Consider the following 20707-nt stretch of genomic DNA (forward strand, 5'->3'; position numbering starts at 1 on the left):
TCGCTTCACAAAGTTGCTCTGACAAAATGCATCTGCCAAAGAAACAAGTAAACACCCCCATTATTCAGAAGGAGCATTTCAATGGTTTTAGAACCCTAAATGTACAAAAACACGTAATTTACTCAATCAGTCCTTGGCTCCAGTCTACAAATAGGTTCTCCTATTTTTACAAGTCAGACTTTCCACCGAGAACCACAACTTTTGTTTTGGAGGATCATATAGGAGGGAAAGAAAATAAAGTGGAGAGAATGGTTTTGGCATGGGCTAAACTATAGTTACTGTGTAAACACATAAAATGGCTAATATATCAACACAAAACCATTGTACGCCCCGAGGGTAACCCATTAGGTTTCTCTTTTCAGAGGATGTGCCAAGAAGTTGTCATAATCTCTGGTTTAAATCATGCAGACTGCGTCTGGGGCGTTTCCGCAGCGTCTGAATAAGCGCTCAATCACGACATTAAGGAAAAATTGACTGACAGGCCTTCGCTCTTTGTGGGGGGCAGTGTGAACAGTCACTGATTTCACACAAAAGCACGCGGTTGAATGGAAAAACATCAATGAAAACCAACAAGCGTGGAAACTACACCCCTGGATGCCAGGAAGAGTGAGAAACGGAGACTATGGCGAGAGAGCGCCAGCAATCCCACAGTTCATTGCTCCATTGTGTTTACAAATAACAGCCTTTTATATAGCCTTTTATTTCCCTTTTAATTTATACATCAAAAAGTGCCTTTCAATCCTGACAACACAAATAAAAAGATGTGAGACATAATGTGATGTGTGTATACACATACTGTACATATAGTATTTGCAAATGATTACAAAAATTCTGTCAGCAATTCAATTGCAGTTTCTTTTCTATTGCTATGAATGGATGACTGATAGTAATATGATTCATTTCTATGCTTCTATAAAAAAAAGTATCAGTATTTAGCATCAATTTGTGCCACTGATTGCATATAAACAGTCCATATTCTTAGCACAATTGCCCTGCTACTAGGAGAAACAAAAACAGCTTTCTATACACAGTAAGACCAAAGTTAGGTCCCCCTGGTCAAATGCCTGAACCACAGCCTTCAATCACATTAGCTACTGAGAGTTTTAAATATCCGCCAACTCCAAGAAGCTGGACCAACATCCCATAACAATGAATGTATGTTTGGAAAATCCCTGAACTACTGTGAAACTCTTCTAAAGCCAGGATCTCTGCCATGTTATGATAACCCAGCTCAGGGATTAGAATCGATAAGCACTGTTGGGAGAATATGGCACATGTTGGGGGGGGTCAGGGTTGGCAATCTCCTTGTGCAGGGACCAGAAGTGGACGGTCCCAGCCATGCCACCTGTACGTGGGTCAGTCAGGGGTCAGCCAGGGCAGAGTCCTGAGCACTCTCACTCACACACACACTCACACACACACACTCTCTCTCACACACACACACTCTCTCACACAGACACACTTTCACTCACAGACACACACACACACACACACACTCTCTCTCACACACACACACTCTCTCACACAGACACACTTTCACTCACACACACACACACACACACACACTCTCTCACACAGACACACTTTCACTCACACACACACACACACACACTCTCTCTCACACACACACACTTTCACACACACACACACACACACACACACACACACACACACACACACTCTCTCACACACACACACTCTCTCACACAGACACACTTTCACTCACACACACACACACACTCTCTCTCACACACACACACTTTCACACACACACACACACACACACACACACACACACACACACACACACACTCACACACACACACACACACACTCTCTCTCACACACACACACTCTCTCACACAGACACACTTTCACTCACACACACACACACACACACTCTCTCTCACACACACACACTTTCACACACACACACACACACACACACACACACACACACACACACACACACACACAGAATGATCGACCTATGAGGAACAAACACAGCCACACAGGCCCAGCCTGTAAGTCGCCACACTGTGTCATCGACCCTGGCACATGACGTCAGGTGATCACATGTGATTTTCAGCGCTGTCTTTAAAGCGCACCATCCTGTGGCTTTTACAGACTGGGACAGTGCGTAGAAAGGGAACCGCCTTTTTCAAACGAGCCACAGCAGCATCTCGGAAATCATTTCACATGTTCCGTGCAGCCGCACGTTCTGCAACACTCGCTGAGATTGTTGAATTTTCTCAGCATCGTTATGGCGGTAAAATATACAGTATATTAAGGGCTCCGAACATAAACACGCTAGTTCATGATGAGGCATCTCCAGATGTACGCTTGGGAATTTATATCCATTTACGTGATTAAAGTAAGGAATAAGCGGGATGAAGCGCATGGAAAACTACAGCACCGAGAAGTTTGTTTGGTTGGATGTAGACAACATTTACAAAGCAGCCATTTGCTTGATGTGTGCTGGGCGCAATCCAACTTAATTCACTGGAATTACAAACCAAATGTAAACATGCATTTCAAGCACCACTCATGTTAAATGTTAGCAGTGAGCTAAACTACAGATCATTTTCCAAAAGGCAGCCATAAATACACTTAAGAGCACCAGAATGGTGAGCATTTGGCCTGGTTTGGCTTAAATGAGTGTCTAGTAACTGTATGCCTGACAGTAAACTCTGCAACATATTCAAAATAAAGACAGGAGTCGGAGTAGTCCGCCAGAATAAACCACTCATTACACTCTATATCCCTGAGAAAAAAGACCTCCACAATTACCTCAATGTCCAATCCCCTGAAGGTACATTCAATTTAGAGACTCTGAATATTTGTTGGCTGACTCCACCATAACCCCATACATCACCAACTTCAATTCAACAGTTAGATTTATGCAGACATACCTGATATATTTCCGCCAGGTAGAGTTCACAACATAAATACAGTAAGCAAGGGTCATAAACTGAGTAGACTATACCTTAAACCTGTCTGTGTAGCATTAAATCTGCACCTGTGCTTGGACTGTAGTTTTAACAGGTAGCACATGGAGCAGGCCTTCCCCCAGGTATATTATCAACGGAGCAATTAAGAATTTTCTAGAGAAAGCACAGCTCCCGTTCAGCAGCTGACAGATGCTACTGTCCAGTTCTCAGCACTCCTTTATGGACTGGAGCCCCAATGGAAATCGAAAGCCACGGTGATGAGTGAGGCCCAGACGCAGGCCTTTGTGTCCGGAGACACAGAGGGACACAGCTGGGCTCGAACCGCTCCCCTCCAGAGGTTCTGTCTACTGTACATCCTCACCGACAGCCCCTGAATGGCTTATTGTAATTCAATATGAACAAATTAGTTGTTTTCTTTTGTTTTGTTTTGGGGTTAGCCTTCTGAGAAAAGTAAACCAGCTCTTTGAATGGATATATACTTTTGGTGTTGACAGAGCTCCAGAGCGTATGGTCTTGGCTAGAAAGTACAGATTTGCATGCCACCCTAACCCTTCCTCATCCTCATGTTGGTGCATGAACGTTCTCTGTTTGTTTCCCCTCCTCCTCACAGGGGTGAATGCGGTGTCACAGGTAAGCTAAACAGCAATGATAAACCAGGTGTGTTTTACATCACAAAAAAGCATACAAAAAAGGTTTAGGTGGATATATAATTTTGTATGGGTGAGGTTTCATTGACATTGATTAGGCAGCTGACAAATTCAAAGTAGAGAAGAAAGCAGGTGTGGAACAGAGGCTGTTTTAATCATTAATATAACGAGAAATACTGGTTCATCAAGAATGCAAATACGTCAGTGAGTGCTCCAGGTATAAGAAGCACTTTCAAAAGACCGTCTTGTGCACGCTCTCTGAAAACACTTTCATACAGTGTAAACAATATTGGCATAAGTTGACAGCAAACTCATCTGGGTGTTCAGTCCTCTGACTTTCAGGATATGTAGGGTCCCCGGTCAAGCAGCTGTCAGATGAAAACCTTATTTGTTGCTGACTGCTTCCCTCAGGCTCGCCTGGCGAGACCCCAGACACCCCCCACCCCCCCACCCCCCCCCACCAGCCCAACCCCCGTGAGTGAAAGCAGCATGTCACAGCATCCCAAGTTTTGGTGAGAATGGAAAACAAGGCTTTTTTTCCCCCTTACTCCATTAAGTGTAATATATCGATGTGGACTGAAGAAGTTTTGGATTAAATTAGCATGTTGCAATGCCAGCACAACAGTACACACAGCCCACGGCAGCCTCTTTCTCCCCGTTAAGACCATTTGTTTTTGCTCAACTGTCCAATTTAAAGAAATAAATCATTGTGTGGAGAGATTACCATATTTGTTCATCTGAACTCGAAAACAAGCCCTAAAATGGAAATATTAAGGTCTTTATGCTCCGTGGAAATGATTAACATTACCCTCAGTTGGAGCCATACCGTCTGTAAAATTCAACACAGTTACAGTAATACAACAAAAATGTCTTCCACAGTCCTTCCAGAAACGAATGCATCCTACTGCAGTCTGCCAATAATAAGCAGACTTAAGAATATAAATTCCAATTTAAACTTGAAAGGTCATAACTCAATTAAAAAAAGAAAAGAAAAAGAGTTTAACTTTATGTGTAACGGCCACTGCATATCTGTACAGACAAATTGTTCAAGGCAATATCTTCCTTCAAACCATTTGAATGAACTGAACTCTTTTGCAGTGTTGCTACCACAGATACACAGAATATCTATAACACTGGCTGTAGAGACACTTCTCCTCATCACTCAGACGACCACTCAGCTCTGTAAAGGCTACCCATCGAATGAACCCCACATGCTGCTCTCAGGCTAAGCTCACAGGATGACATGGAACCACTGAAAACACAGACCAAGTCTAGAGTTATCTCAGAAAACCAGAGCTGCGAGTGAAAATAGGGATAAGGACGTGTTCAGGGTGACGTCGGCAAACACAACAACTCATCGGAGGTCATTCAAGTCCTTCCCTTTACATAGAGGTGGAAAACTGCCAGAAAAACCTAAACAACAATGCCTTGCATGATTCTGTGGCAGAAAACAATGCCAGAGAACCAGTTTCTTTGTCCACGCTTCTTCCGTTCACTGCCCTCCTCTCTTGTTTTACCACTCACTCTTAGCTGCTCTATGTAACACGGTGTACTCCATGCACACAAATAAGAGAGAGAGAGAGAGAGAGAGAGAAAGAAAGAGAGACAGAAATAAGATATTCAGTACCTTGGCCTTTTCTCACACTCCCTTGCCTAATCCCAACGGATTCAAAAGCAGGTCTTTAGCCGGAGCCTGCAGACAAATGAGCATTCACTCAAGGGTCTTACCCAGCATGCACTGGTCCACACAAAGACAAGGGAGGTGTGACCAATCACATTGTGGCTTGGTATACACTTTTCAAAGCTCCCTCCCAGCAAAATGCCCACTGACACACAAGCTTGTGGGCGGCCTGCTGAACCTGTTGTCATGGTAACGCATCCCGGGAGCACTCAGTGCCTGCTACGTACATGGGTCCCCCCACACCCCCCACCCCCACACTCTCTCCCTCCTGCTAATTAAACATTAATGGCGGAGTGTTGCATTCTGGGTTCACCAAAAACCCGTTGTGTCAGGCGTCAGATGAAACGTGTGACGCTACGGCCTTTTGGAGAACGCGTATCGGAGGGTCTGGAGAGAAAGTAGCTTTCTTTTGTTATTTAATTGGATAAGGAGCAGGCAGGGACATCCTGCTGGGGCGGTTAAGGAGGGCCGGGCAGTCACAGGAACGGGAATGTAAATGCGGCCTAAAAACAGCAATAAAGTACATTTTTTACCATTACATCCGTTTACGTTACAGCCCGCTTACAGTTTCTGCAAGGACAACATTGAACAGACATGTACTGGGAATGACACAGTGCGCTGTTCCTGACAGTGTGGCATGATGTGTGTAAGAGTGTAAGTGTGTATGAGGACGGGGGAGGGGGAGAGTTTGAACAGAAGCTCACATGCTATAAATGGCCTTGTATGACCGCATTGCAATAGGCTACAAGGGACCTGGTACAACCACATTGTCATTTAACCACCTTAAGGTTGATTTATTCTTTATGGGCATGCTTTAGGACTACACTTGAGAATATAATAGTTCACTTCCAGCCATGAACGCTAAAAAAAACATCCATTTGAGAGCCTAAAATTATAGGGTTCTGTCAAAAATGAGAAAAAAAATTGTTTTTCTAGAATGTGTTCAAGTTAACATTGACATTATAAATAAATATAATAAAATGAAAATGAGTGATTATTTCAGCTATACCCTATCTGCTCTCCGCTCGGTGGCCTGGGAACAAGGTCCAATTCAGTCAGTAACAGTTCACACGCAGATGATAACACCTAAAAGCAACAGCAATGCATACAGCGTACTTACAGCTAATGCCAGAATGTGTCCCACTTCTCACAAATCCTTGTTTTCCACCAACCAGCAAACAATAAGCTGGGTGACATCATTTCTCAATGTCAGGATCCCAGAGACACGCACAGCTTAACCTCAGATGCATTAAAAATCCCTCCGAGTTAATCTATCCCAGTACTGATTGGTCAGAACAGCACAGGATCACCTATTCTAGCAGATGCTATGCACTTAGATAAATATGGTACATGTATATTGTGATGGGAAGAAGACTTGCATTATTGAACACAATTTAACATCTATGATTTTTAAAAAATCACACTGGCCCCAAGGTACATGATGGCATCCTGGAGCCTGGTGGCTGAGACAAGGTTGGTGGCTCAAGCCCCGGTGTAGCCATGATCAGAGCCGCACAGCAGTTGAGCCCTTGAGCAAGGCCCTTAACCTCCCATTGCTCCAGGGGAGGATTGTTCCCTGCTCAGTCTAATGAACTGTAAGTCGCTTTGGATAATAACAAATTATTATTTAGGAAGTTGCCACACATCTGGTGGAATGATCCATGGTCAGTGATGACTGTGTCGTCTCTGAAAAAAAGACCTTTCCCACAAAGAAGTAAATTCCAAAAAGGTGTAAGATCACAATTACAATACTGTACGTGATGAAAATGTTCCTAACTGAACATTCTAATGCTGGTGTAACAACCACTACTGGTAAAAGACAGTGTCTAGTCCAGCGACTAGAAATACTCTGGGCGACTGGAGTGCGTTTATACTTTTTGTTAAGGACAACGACCACAGTCAACGTCGTTCAACAATCTTCACGCAAGTTCACGCAGTCCAGCTACACTCGGACTATAGACTGGCCTTACTTGAAAGCAACAATCTTTGAGAGAGCCAAGGTGGCGCAACAAGCTAAGATGCAGCAGACTTGCGGTTGCAGTTTGCTGCAGTTGCACACCGGGGACCGGTCCTGCCAAAAAGCCAAGTTTGGCCGGCTCATGTGGAGCAGCATAATTGGCTTGCTGCTCCAGGGGGAGGGACTTGGCAGGGTTAGTAGATCGCGGCACAAAAAAAGCACCTCGGGTGCCTCGGAATCACGGTTACCAGCATGTGGCGAGACGGCTTGAAGAAGGCGTGTCGCTCTCGTAGGGCCGCCGAGGGACGGGGTGTGGGCGGCGTATCCAATACTAGCTCTAATTGAATTAGATGGGGTACAATTGGCTACCAAATTGGGAGAAAAAAAAAAAAAAAAAAAACAATCTTTGACAGGGTTAACTACTGACAAGTCGACATCCATTACAACAGCCAAACAGATATTACAGGTAGCTAGAGGAGTGGAAGTCATCCCCTTCCAGTCACTCATATGAAAGAGTAAAGCATTAGCAGTAAGGTGTCGGGGGATACAGAGCATAAGGGGCTTGGCAACACAAGATAAATCTGGCAGGGAAATGAACTCCAGGCTCGGGGAGTGCAGACGGATTACACTGTATGGAGTGACAAGCAGTCCTCCTGATCTCAAGCTTCCACTGGAAAATGTAGCCATTTAAATACACCATTTTACAAGCTTTGCAAAATTCCTGGAGAAGCATTTTTGGTTTTGTTTTGTGGCTCAGGTAATAACATGCTCAGTGAATAAGTTGGTTTAGTGCATGCTGAAAGCGCATACCACCTTATTTCCATCTCAAAATGTCAGAGAATGTGCTTATGCTTTCAGCCATGATTTGGCAGGATAGCACTGCTGACATGGAGCATTCAAGATCCCCCCATGATAACAATATACCAAAAAGATGTGTTAACACTGATATTACCATAAATATAACACCATAAAGGGAACATACGTATCTGGGACTAAGACATGGCCCACAAACATTTAGTCTGCACAGTGGAAAAAGCAGAACAGCAAGACGCACATAAATTTAAGACTATGAAACTATTTTCCATCTAATTTGCTGCAGCTAGTTGTCAGATAATAAGAAACACATTGAGATGTAGACACACAGGACTGTGGTCCATACAGACATTCAACAAGCTACTCCAAGAGGTTTATAAAATACTTTCACTGAGTGGAACAGATTGTTTCATTTAGACCTGCCGTATTTCAGGAAAAAAACGTAACATTCCTCAGCTTTGAAATCTGAAGCCTGCATGCAGCCATCTTACTCCACATTTAGCCTAACTAGCAATTACACAGATTAGAGATCATTAACTGCAGCAAAACTATGTCAGCTGAAAGTAACATGGGAAAAAAGGACTTGGGTAGTACTGGTAGCTCATTTAATAATATCGTTCTAAGCTCTGGGTAGCTGTATGATGTTAGCATAATCTTGCAAAGGAAATAAAATTAAACAAATATATGACATCAGTAATCGTATTAGTTAATTATATTAAAGGAAATTGACATTGATACAGCCTACCCATATTCAGAGTATTGTTCAGGGATTTGTGCAGCGAAGTGGAATCTAACCACCCAGACTACAGTTCAGAAGTGCACAGTTTTGCCAGGGAATTCCATTCCGGTCTTGGAAAATTTCAGGACCGGAATGGAAGTCCCTGGCAGCAGGTCAGGTCTGTTAATTCTGGTCCCAACGGTAACTGTCCACCCATTCCTCAACCTCACAACACTGATGCCCCCACACTCTTTCAAGGTAAGCGATGCTACCATCAGACTTTCAAATATGATTATATTTATACATATAAACAAAAATGTACATTACCACATATTCAAATGCCCTGCTTTTCAAAAATATATTTACAGACAAAACACAGGCAAATAAAATCATGTTTAAAAATGATATGAAGCTACCAAAGAATTAGGTAATTTCCTAACTGATTAAAAAGGTATTATCTAATATGACATAACTCAGGGCGGCCATCTTGCAATATTACCAGGCAAACACATTGTGCAGGGTTGGGGATAAAAATAACAACTAATGATTGTCCTACCACCTCATTCATCACTGTGGCCTGTTTAGTTTCAGGCCTGACGATTAAGATGTTTGATCAAAAGAGTAAATGGTTTTATCCCTGTAATTCAATTTCTACATGTTTTCACCACATACAGTACATCCAATCTATTTTCAGAAATCCTGACTGAGCATGGTATTTAGGCTCTAGCATTACATCAGCATTGCCTAACCACTAGCCACATGCAGATCCTAATCTTATCTCATGGTGCCCTTGGAAACCTTTGAGGATAACTGTTGTATTATCAGAATATTTCAATATTACAATGAATAATACTGTTGTAATATGAATCACCTCAGCCTTGACATTCACACACACAGTACTCGTTTGAAAGCTGAAGAACCAGTTCTTAGCAAGAGCCTGGTAAGCAGGCTATATGGAGTCAACAGGTTTCTCAGCAGCATGTAACCATTGGGTTGTGACGTTGCTGATCTGGATATTTTTGGGGATGCAGATTTCTCTCTCCACATCGGTGGTGTTTTTCATGTCATGCGGTGTCGTTGGAGTCAGCAGGTCACAGAGAGAAAGCTGACAACCGTAAACCGATTTTGTGCCCAGCTGAGGAGCAGTGAGAAGAACAGGTACACTTTGGAACTGTAATTGTGAATGTAACACATTCCCACGCTGTGTGCCTCGACACGTAGGGGTGTATTTTACACCAGCAATGTCTGGCTGCATATCAGCAGGTCGGTGCACTTAATCCTTCGCCATCGAACATGGTTTCCTGGACCAGATTGAACAATCGTCCTGTATTCCTGTCAGACCAGGCCAGATTGATTTCTACTGTACTGGACAGCACATCTGGTGCCAGGGCTCTGCTAAACTTCTCCCTCAGCAGACCTACGGAGAGGCAGGGTACAATGTTCATTTTCTACATGCATCCGTCAAAATGAAATTTGCTTAATCGCAAGTTGTAATCTTACAAGCTTCAGAAGGCAAAGCTAGCATCTGGCCCTGTTTTCTTGCCCGGGTCTGCGGAGATAAAGGCGAGTTTCCTCAGACATAAACTCAGAGATAACGCCTACATGCATTACACGGGAGACATTTCTGGAACCTTCTACTACGGGGAACAGGACGACTGCTGACGTTCGCCCGGATGAGGATAGAGGAGGCACGGGACCCCAGCGTGGGGGCTTTCACCCCCAGAGAGACAGACAAATTAGAATTGGGGTTTATGGTGCGAGAACACAGGGCTGTGTTTTATGGGGTGAGGAGTCTGCAGTGAAGAGCAGTTTACCGCCCACCCCCCACCCCTCCTAAAATATTGAGCATGGCCTTCTCTTTGTACTCCAAACCAGTACACAGTACCGAACTCCAGGCAATGTTTATTTCACTGACCAAATCTCTCTCATTAAACAAGCCGGACCCTGATTCTGTAGCCCTCTCCACTTTCCTTTCTCTTTAAATCAGATTGTCTTTAATGTTGATCATTTGCACATTTTGTTCGGCTCTGGAAAAAGAAAACTGTGGGTAATTGGCTTAACCAAATCCAACTGAACTGAGGGTGACTGCCAGAGACGCATCGCCAGGCTCCTCAGTGGCATGCGTGCTAAGCTCAATTGGACTCCCCTTTATCCATTTTTAATAAGGCACTGCTTTTATGGTGTACGTTGCCATTATTCTCTTTTCGGACTTTGGATTAGCAAATACACTAATCCTTCTGACTAATGCGTCCTGGTTTTGATGAACTCTGGCTGGGAGTCTTTATTCTTTTCTGTCACATGAAAGCAGAGCATCAAAGTGCTCTCGTCAATGCATGACTTTGAACTGGTGATGAATGGTACAGTCAAACCACACCGGTCTAGTTTTGCATGCATGCAAACATACGCGCAGCTAGGAACCCTGGGAAAACCACAAAAAAAGGTATTTAGGATTCAGATTTGTTTTTACTTCAGAGTACTACAATACTAAGAACAGTGTGAGTACTGCGTACACACACATACACACAGTTTTACACATCCAATAAACCTATGCTACATAATGTGTAAATGGATGCAAACAATCTCCGAAGGTACTTGGGGCAATTTATTCATGTATTAAGTATGGGGAAAAATTTGTTGTAGATGCTTTTACTAAGACCTCATTTGAAATAGTTATTTTGAATTATCAGTAATTACGAGCAATTGGAATGATGAATTATGAGCAAATAAAATGTTCTGTACACAAGGATACAAAACATTTTAGTTTTAAAGTAAAAGGTCTTGCATCCTCAAATCTTAAAATACTAAAGAAATATTGAATGCTCCACACAGACTGTGAAATACTAGTCTGTATACAGTACATTGTTTTTGAGTCTCCAATAATCATCAGCATTCTGTTCAGTGTTCACAACTCAGTGAGGTCTAATTAATCTTGTGAAGTCATAGAATTGAAACGGCAAAGCAATGTAGCCTGAAAAATATCATCAGGTCAAAACGGTTCAGAGTGAACTACGAAAACAACTTTCTCAGATTGTTTCAGTAACTATTATTCCAGAAATGTAGAGCTGCTGGGGAATAAAAACGTGCTCTCTGCGCGCGTGGCTAGCAGGTATGAAAGCAGAAGGAATGGGTGTTAAGGGGAGGCGTTTCGGCGAGGAGAAACGCAGTGAGACAGGCAGTCCAAGGCTAGCCTGCGCTGCAAGCTGAGCGGGGTTAACGAGTTCATAGCATCCCAGCATGCACTGCTTTCCTGATTCTCTCACTGTGAGCGCGCACTGTAGCACATATCAGCACACATGTCGGGAAGAGATGATGTGAACCAGACGGGAAGGGGGGGGGGGGGGGGTGCTACAATAACTGACATTTATAATATTTCAGGCTCACATCAAGGCATGCATTATTTATAAACACAATTAATTTAATTGTTTGCCATCATTTCTTTGAATCGCTCTTCGGGAAGATACCAGTGCTTTGAGTGGGTGAAGATCACTTGTCTCAAATTAGACTGCAGCCGTGAGCTTTCAAGACACAACAACGCGGTGAGGACCAAAATGCCCATGTTACACGCATGTAACATATTCCATGGGAACACCTCGTAAAAAAACACATGTTCACGGGCTGCCTTTAAAAAATGCACATTTTGATGAGTATGCAGGAGACAGGCGATGGTGAGTAATGCACACACACGGACACACACACGCACACACACACACATTCCATTCCAACAATGAGGCATGGCTAGTCTGAAAATATTGAATAATTTATATCTGCGCACAGTTTTGCAAATGTAGAGCGGGCAAAGCTCAGCCTTCTCCCTGCTCTCCCCGGTGACCCAGATCATCAACAGCCTGAACGTCTTCATCAGGACGACATCTAATCAATACCCAGGGATGGGTCTGCCCTCTCTGCAGCATGCATGGTCTGCACAAAGGCAGCTCAAAGTGAGCTGTAAAAACAAGGCTCGGCACAGGGTCATACAGAAAGCATAATTAATAAAACATGGTTCCAGCTCCCTTTTGTTTTTTTTTTGTTTTTTGCAATGTGCATCATATTAACTATTAACTAACACAAGAAAGCTAAATAATAATGAAGCCTACTTGTATGACTGATATAACGACACAGACAAGAATTCCCAGAATACGCAGTGATTTCAAGACAGACGGAACAGTGTACATCGCACTTACAATACGCAGACAGCCGGCGGTCAGACTGAATAACTATTATGGCAAAAGTATAGAGGGACAGAACCTAAGAAGCAATAAGATAATGGCTTCCAATGCAACACTGACATACCGCACACAAGACCAGAGAGCAAACATTACCCTGGGGTCCTGATCTTTAAGCTGTGAGGTGGGTACACAAAGCATTATTTAACCAGAAATTAAATTTTCAATATAAACGTCTGGTCTCTGTTGCAGACACAACATAATTCAAAAGAAGACTTCGATTCTAATTCAGACCCAATGGCAGCTGTTAAACATACTGTTTCCTGTTTCACAGAGACACCTTGTGCCAGATGGGAACCACGCAAGTCACGGCCAGTTGACGGTGAGTGGGATGCATGGTGTTAGCCAGTGTGCTGCAGGTTCGAGGGGAGAGGAAGCTGTGTTTCTTTCCACGCTGTAAATCTGCGGCAGAAATGGGCAAACTTAGCAGAAGCAGCTTGTGTCTCTGACTCTCCAAAACCACTTGAAAGGGGGGGGGGGGGCAAAGACCACAGACCCAAACAAAGACCACAGACCCAAACAAATCCAAATCAGTACCCAGCTAACACAAAACGTTCCCACAATGTACCTGGAATCTTAAATGTAATAACATTGGCACAGCGATGTTGTGAGTATGTTTTATGTTAGGTAGGAGGGCCCAGGTCCAGCAGAGGATTAACTCTTGCAGTGGGGCCAGGGAGTCAGCCTTGACCCGGTCATGCCTTGGACTGCTGAGGTAGGGTGACAGGTGACACACCTGGGGCCAATTCTACAGCACACCGGAGCAAGCTCTGAGGGAACTGCCCAATAACTTCATACCGGGGACACTTCACAGAATTAAAGCTTGTGAATTAAGACTTGTGAACCGAGTAATGATGGCAATTTTTTATGAGACTAAAATATTCTCAGTCGTAATTGAGATCACTAAAAAAAAGTTTTTACATGGAACTAATTAATGTGGAAATTAGGTCTAATTAAAAAGATGCCCAGGATTTGAGCACACATTTGAATACATAGATTACAAGTACATTGTTTTGATAAGCAAGAACACTGAATAAATTCAAAAAATGACTCCTATAACAAGATTTGTAAAATGTTTTATCAAATTTATCATTGCCAATGTTCACTAAACTTTTACTAAAATAGCACATACTGAAAACAGACAAATCAATAGTAAAATGGAAGAAACAATTACTTACTATTTTATCAATGAGAAAAAGAGAAAAAACACGGTACTGGAAGATAATAAAATAAATTAAACACAGCACTTATCCATATGCTCAGGAAGGCTGTGGAAATCGAAAGGAAATTGGTAATAAAAGTAGCCTGAGACGTCTATAAAACTCCAAGGCTGACAATGGAGAAAAAAAGGAAAACTTACATGTGCATGCCCATGAACTGTAGAGAGTGTTTTTTGGACAATGCCAGAAGGCTGTGGTTCGAAAAAGCTGTGGTACAGTGAGGAGGTTCTCTCTCAAAACCTTACCAGAGTCTCTGCAGCCCGTGCCCATGGAGAGACTGGTGTGTATTAAAGAGATCTGAGAACTCAACCCTCAGCACTCAACCACTCCCTGGACTGTAATCAGTTCTGATACTTCTGCCCTGGTTGAAAAAGGTTCAGATGGCATGACATCGACCACTAATCCCCCCAATCAGTTACAGGGGAGATGGGCATAATGTCTCCCACCATAATGAAGGACCACACTTCCTCTCATCAAAATGTCTGTGCAACAAGACCTTGAAGAAGGACATTCTTTACCACTATGTACATACCTGTTGGACACCCACTACAATAACAACCCAAATGGCAGCCTGTAGTACATGATTGGGACCTGGATGGTTGGTGGCTCAAGTAGCCACTATAAAATCTGCACAACTGTTGGGGCCTTGAGCAAGGTCCTTAACCCCACATTACTCCAGAGGGGATTGTCCCCTGCTTAGTCTAATCAACTGTAAGTCCATTTGGATAAAAATAACAAATAACAAATTAGTATTATATAATTTATTATTATATACAGCATGCAATGTATGATTTTAAACATAATATCCACCATACTGGCAAAATTATTGTGTTCTCCAAATGTCATATCTGGCAAAGCTTGTCCTGCTCAACATTTTTTAAATCTTGAAGAATCCAGAGGACTCCATTCCGAGTTCCTCCCACCTGCAGTCACCTTCAATCTCTCCAGGCTCCTCTCCTCACCCAAACTCCCACTCCTGGAGCTGCTCTTCAGATTTACTTGTGCTCGTTCCTCCTTCCAGCCGGCTCTTATTTCACTCAGTCGTGCATGCAGCTCGAAAGGTTTAGAGCCACCAGACCATAACCACAGCCATGAATTTAGATATTTGATCATGTACAGTATAAGGCCCTAGATCACCCAACAGACTTTTGGAATGCTGTTAACCCCCTCACTTCACATTTCCCCCATAACATCTCAATACTTTAAATAAATAACGTTACCTAATGTCTTAACATGCAGCATCATTGCTGCTACCCACACATATTTTACACATTAATTCACCTCTATTTATTAAAGGAATTCATATTTTGCCAGCAAACCATCATAGTTTTGCCTTTTTGAGACAAGCTTACGTCTTTATACTTTATACTTTTTTGGCCATCATGTGCTCTTACTTCAATATTTTTCCATGAAACCTTTTTTATTTCATGGATGGTTGGAGAGCCACATATGTTATTGAAGGAATTCAGCCTTGAAGGCAACAATGGTAGCTCATTCACTACAGCACAATCTGGGCAATACATTACTGATTATCACAATGCTTTCAAATAGCATATACCATAGATACAGCTAGTCATATCATATGATCAATATAATAGGATGTTTATCTATATTTCTTTAAAATCACGACTATTAATCTGGTTGTTACTGGTTCAACTGACCATACATTACATATTTTCCCTTTTATTTAATCTATGGTATAAACATGTGGCACTTACTACTATTATGGTTTCCTTTACGGACAGTCAGCATAAACATGTGGCTAAAATGCATAAAAACCCTATATTTTGGATGATAAATAAAAACATAATGTTTGTAATTTTTCACTTATTTACAAAAACAGTTCAGATCCAAATTAGGTCTATGCCACAATTTGAATGCCTTTTCCGCTTAGAAAGCCAGCAGAATGCTGGCCCTATAATTACATTTTTTTTTCAACAGATATATGTCAAGGGAGGGATTCCCAGCATCAGAAATAATCTAAAGATGGCTGCCTACTGTCTCTGTGACCTCGCCTGCACAGTACACAGCAGAATGTGGCCACATAAATGTATAAAAAATTTTTCTTTCTGCTCATCTGCTTTAAATCCTGTAGTGTGGCGTTAGTGATGTCAGCATCTGGGATATCCAGAACATGGGTGATTATTTATAGCCCTGTGTGGAGAGAGAGAGAGAGAGAGAGAAAGAGAGAGAGAGAGACAGATTGAGCGTGTGTGAGTGAGAGAGAGTGAGTGTGGCTCAAAGATCCACAAGGGCTTACCCGCTCCTTCATAGTGGTTGGTTGATCCTACAACTCCAGCTGATCTGAGGAGAACAGTACTTATAGACTGACATGGCTTCTAACGGTCCACTGTGGCTATCCCTACTGTAGCATTACCACTGCAGTAAGCACAAGCACATTACAACATGATACGCCACCACTACACCCCTATTTTCCTTTCTGTTTACACAGACCACTCTCCAAATGTATTTTCTGTCGGCAAGCCTCAGAGTAACACTACACCGGAATGTATCCGTAAGTGAAATGTTTCACATTGCTAACCCTTCCCAGCTCCCCAGTCCCAAATGTTTATCAGTCTTATCACGAAAGAGAAACAAGGTTAAGCCCCCACACACGTCGATTGTTAAAAATACCCGGACACTCTTTCTTCCATGGCAGAATGCCAACGAGCTCCTACTCCCCAGGTACACCGGTAGTGCACAAGGTACAAAGATATCAGCAGTCTTTATTGTAGGTAAGACATACGCTAAAGTTAGCATCATTACATGCACAAAGGGACTCGAATGTTCTCTTTTGTAAAATCCTGGCATGTTTTTGTTAATGGAGGTCCGCTCTGGGACGCGCTTCACAAAAGCCTCAGTATCGCGTCTGTATGACTGGGCTGAAAGATAGCCAAGGCAAGATAACAAGTAACATACAGTTGGGGGGAAAAAACCCTCTGCCCATTGAGTAAAACTCATCCAGATTTCTGATAAGTTTTGCTCCAAAATCATCCCTCTTTTCCAAAAGGAATTTAGGAACGCCTGATTTGTTTCAACAGATCTCCGCTGGCAGCCGAACAGAACGAGGAATGAGCTGACAGATTGAAAAAGATTACGCAGGAGGAGAAAAAGTCCCCGTAATGAGCAGAGGCTCCAGAACACCTGTGTGTTGGAGTGTGTAAACAGTGGGATCCATGTTTTCCGCAGTAATCCTTTAGACATCTTCATGTGGAGGATGACGAGGACTCCGCAGTACGGGGAAGGAACATTGAGCACACAAACAGCGTATTCGAGAGTTGTTCAAACATATAGTACAGAGGTGACACAAGTCACAAGCTTTCACTAGACAAACCCTTAGATCAACAGTCAGCTGGTTAGACCAGACCACTGTTACCTTGTAATTATGGTAAATACTGTCAAATACTAACACACACACTCACAGACACAATTTATTACACTACATGTAAAGTATATCGCCCGCATCACCAAGAAAACCACTGTTGTATGATCTAATAAAACATGTTGAGGTATAAAATTTGATCAGTCTGATATTTGTGACTTTCAAGTTCTACAAATGATAACATTAGATATTGCACAAGATGGTCCTCAGGAAAGAACAGCAGGACCAAAGATCAATCACATGGACCAGATTAACAAATGGCAGCGATCATTTGCTTTTCTGATCTGAGAAAGTTTAATTTACTGTGGCAACCTCACCTTCTCTGAGAGTGCTGGAATGCTTGTGGTCTGGCTTCAATCAGACCCTTGTCCGGCCAGATGTTAATGGAAGCCACTTTGACTGATGAGCCCAACGCATAAACACTTCATCGTTACAGATACCGTGACCGTCGGAGGGTCAACTGAGAACCTGACAAGGGCGGTGCAGACAACTGAGCCAAAATGGACTCTCCTATAAACACACAGAGTAAAAAGCTTTTCCAACTGCTGAGCCTTGTTTCGCATTCGTTTTCTTTCTATTTTTAATCGAAAGGCCAAGCTTTTGCGGTCCAGACAATCGCACAGTGGAGTGGCCCCATGTGGGCCCCTGAGGGCCCGTGGGCTAAAGTGAAAACCAGCACGGTGAGTAGCAGCAGCAGCAGGACGAAACATCGGAAAGTGTGCTAGTGCTTCCTTCTGCATGCGAAGGCCCACGTAACCGACCATGAAAGAAAGGCATAATTGCTTTGATAAGATTTGGCTGACGGATCATGCTAAGCTGAGGGCCGGGCTCTGGTCTTCAAAGCCCCCAGTGTTCATCTCCAAACAATGCCGCTGATTGTGTGTGCACCTCTGTCCTCCGCTGGCTGATCAGGTCCCCTTTCCGAGGAGCGTTGCGGTAGCCAAGCCCTTACCACAATCAGCTGGCTCACTCAGCCCATAACACACTGCTACTTCCTGAAGAATAACACCGTCATCCATTTTACATACACTTTCATAGGGGCCTTTCACATTGACAAACAGGAAGCAGTTTCTTCTGTATTAGCCTAGTTCGTAGCTCCAGACAGAAAGCCAGTGTGCTGACCTATATATGAAGCTGTGTTCATCCAGCTTCACACCAGACCACCTAAGAGAGAAGCTGAGGCCACTCAAAGATGGAGCCTGGGCTATAGAATATGGGAGATGACAGTGACATCACAGATTGTTCAATCATATACTCAGATAAGCTTCTGAAACCAACTACAAGCTCCCATGATCACTTTACCAGTTCTGGCCAGGTACATGTTTGTGAGTACCTGGCCAGAGGCTATTGATAATATAATGAGACACTGATAATCCACAACTGAAAATAAATGTCATCACTCTGACCACGCTCTGCCGTATTGAAATGGAGAAATTATGTTTGCTTAGTTCTGGTCTTTGGTGTATTAATTCTAAAAAAAACTTGCATTTGAAATTGATTCAGAGATTAACTGAATGTACAGTAATTGAAACATCTTTTTGAAACATAATCTTGATTAGCAGTATCCTATATATGTACAATTAATAATTGTACATATACATATGGTAGAAATAAATGTTGGAAGCATATTACTTGACTAATACTGGATTCATAAAACCATATTTGAAATAATTTACAATTACGAGTCAACATTTTGGCAGCGAATCTTTAAGAAGAAAAAACTATTACGAATGGCATTATTGTAGTATTTTGTGAGTCATTCAGAGAGTGCGATTGCAAGTTTGTTTGCATTGCCTTTCAATCAATATCTCCCTACTGTGGAGGGAAAAACGTTAACCCAGCAAACTGAGTACAAATGGGTGCCTTTTTTTGTGGCTAGTCATTTATTTTCAGCACAGTCATTGTGCATCAATATATATTCACCTCCCACAATAGCCACATCATTTAACCCTTGACCCTTGGTGTTGCTAGGAAACGTGAAGAGGCCTTGAACCAACGCAGCTTTTGGCGGCCCTAACTGTGCCACCATTCAGGCTCAGTCTTTGGGCTCCTTCACCCTTAAAATATTCTGCATTTCCTTTCTCTGCCTAAGTAAACGGATTGTCCCCATTCTCAGCCGCTCCTGCATACATTTAAGCCATTCAGGCCCAGGGGAAGCCGCTCCAGGCCCAGGGGAAGCCGCTCTGAGTTTCGGCCGGTGTTCACGCGACGAATGCTCACAAACTATCCGTGAAAGAAGCGGTGCTTGTGCCCAGCGCTGAGGCTCTCTGGCAGCAACAGAGTGCAGGGGCACTAATTCAGAACAGAAAGGCATTCTGGGAAGGGAGGGCTGCCCTTTGACTGGCAACGCTGCCAAGGCCTGCCGCTGAACACTAATCAAAGTGGGACACGGACCTTGTGTCTCCTTCATTAATAACACTGACGGAGGCCCTGCGTGGGTTTTAATAAGGGCACCCGACGGTGCCACGGGAATGACATCCTATTTACCACACATTATTCCGGGTGGGCAGGGTTTTTAAAGATGCATGTCTCATGTGATAGCCTTGACATCACGTTCAGAAAAAAATCCATTTTGCAAAGCTACTTGAGACATTTATAAAAGAGTCATTTTAATAGATATGCTTCCAATAGGACTGACAGATTTTAAGAAAATATTAATTTCCTGGAGCTAGTTCCATTGAAGCTCTAACTGCAGTCTGACTGATGAAGTCTTACTGTGACTGTTACGGCTGAAACAGGAGGGATGTACAACTGAAGACTGGGAACAAGAAACAACGACGTGGACATGGATAAAAACGCTACTGTACAAAAACACAAATATATAAACTATATAGAAATATGTGAAAAAACATGGTTTTCCACCGACTTAGACTCATATCCAACTTTCCATGCATTGTGCTGAGGTTTCCACAATACAGAACGTCAAAGGCGGATTGGAATAAACCAGAAATCGTTTCATCATTCATTATACACACAAGCACCTTACTGATTTTAGAACAAAACCCAAGAAACAAGCCCGTTGTTTTTTACACAAATAATAAAATTGTCTGTTAATTTAATATTCCTGGACAATACTACTTATATTCCCCCTCAGTAGCTAAAAACCATACTACCA

General features: G+C 42.8%; 1 protein-coding gene across 2 annotated transcripts in view; it reads right to left on the reverse strand.

The window, feature by feature from the left end:
• LOC133135361 (storkhead-box protein 2-like) overlaps positions 1-20707 on the reverse strand; it is a 55946-nt gene that overhangs the window by 16382 nt on the left and 18857 nt on the right. The window lies entirely within an intron of this gene.

Source organism: Conger conger, chromosome 8, assembly GCF_963514075.1.
Source record: "Conger conger chromosome 8, fConCon1.1, whole genome shotgun sequence".
Taxonomy (NCBI): Eukaryota; Metazoa; Chordata; class Actinopteri; order Anguilliformes; family Congridae; genus Conger; species Conger conger.